Source organism: Pinus tabuliformis, chromosome X (genome assembly GCF_031772625.1).
Source record: "Pinus tabuliformis cultivar Carrire ecotype Pingquan chromosome X, CPIR1, whole genome shotgun sequence".
Taxonomy (NCBI): Eukaryota; Viridiplantae; Streptophyta; class Pinopsida; order Pinales; family Pinaceae; genus Pinus; species Pinus tabuliformis.
The window spans coordinates 627,979,729-627,981,229 of NC_142308.1; positions in this window are offsets into that span (position 1 = coordinate 627,979,729).

A 1,501-nucleotide genomic window follows, 5' to 3' on the forward strand; every position below is an offset into this window, starting at 1 on the left:
AGGGATCAACTTTGAGTTATTCGTCACCAAACCATCTGTTGTGTCGTTATGTGTTCAAGAGGTCTGCAAGCAAAACTTTCATCTGCAAAATACTTGTCATCCATTTGACCATCCCTGAGTCAGTCCTTACAGCAACATTTCTTCAACTTGAACAATGATTTCGTGTTGCGGGCTTGCCTGCAACGGGTCGCTTTCTATCGACATCGACACATTATCTAGAAAGATGACTTAGGAATCGACAGTACCTTGAAGTCTGCATGCATCAATGGCAGGTTTCTCGCCTTTGACGTCAGTTTACATCATTGACTTTCGATCAGAGGATTCCGTGAAGTGTTCGACATCAAAACATCTATTCACATTTCACGGGTTGTGCTTGGTACTTTGAGGACCATTGACATTACTGGTGGTTTCTCTCACGCTTGTTAACAGTTTACATCATTGACTGGTAATCAAGTGGTTTCTACCATGTTCGACATCGAATCATTTAATCACATGGCTAGAATCGTACCAATTCGGGAAGTAGAAGTGAAGACCCTGGATCTAGTTTCTACCATCCAGGCTGCGAGGAGTTTTGTATTCATTGTCTATGTAGACTTATCATAAACAGATGGCTGCGTCCATACTGTGTCTACAAAAGTCTATAAAAATAATGTACTGCAAGATCATTCCTGTATCAGAATAGTTAGTCCATTAGTTAAAGTTTTGAATCTGAGTATGGGAATGCCTACCTCAGTGATGATATAATCTTATCCATGTATTTTGTGTTGAAAATTGCAGGTTCCAACCAGGCCATCCACAAGGCAATCCTTGAAATGATAAAGCGCTTCACCCTTCCTAGAATTACAAAACCCTATTCTATTCCAGGCTTCGCACTTTAGGGGGCAATCTTACAAAAAATGTCACCTTGACTACTTACAGTTAGTATGGCTCAAATCAATAGTCATGCTACCCTCTTAGGCAAGTCTCATGCCTCTGTTATCCATCTCAAACTCAAAGAAGAGAGAAAGTCTTGTAAAAAATCATGTTTATCTCTGGGGTCGCAGGTTCTCTCTAGTCTTACCTGCGGGGACGCGGACCTTGTTCACAAAATCTGCGTCCATGGACGCTCTGTATGTTAAGGGACAGGTGCGTCCCTCTGTAAAAGGCAAAATGCGCGAGTTTTATCTTGAAAAAGTTACTTGTGGTTACTTCTAGAACATTCTAGAGGTCGGTTTGATGAAATGGATGCGCCTCCAGTTGGTTCATGTATCTCTATTAAGGGGGAACTTATCCCATCAATAAGGGAGCTATCCCACCCAAAGAGGGGGATGATCCCATTGATAGTGGACCTGAATAACCTCTTTACAGCACTATAAATAAAGGCATTGAGCCAGAAGGAGAGGAGGTTGGAGCTATACATTTTTCTTTGGGTAAATGCTGCAGGATTTAGGTCTTCCATTAGAGCCTTTGTGAGGAGAGATTGTCTTCACTTGATTCTACTTGGGAGAGGGTGAGCTTTGTC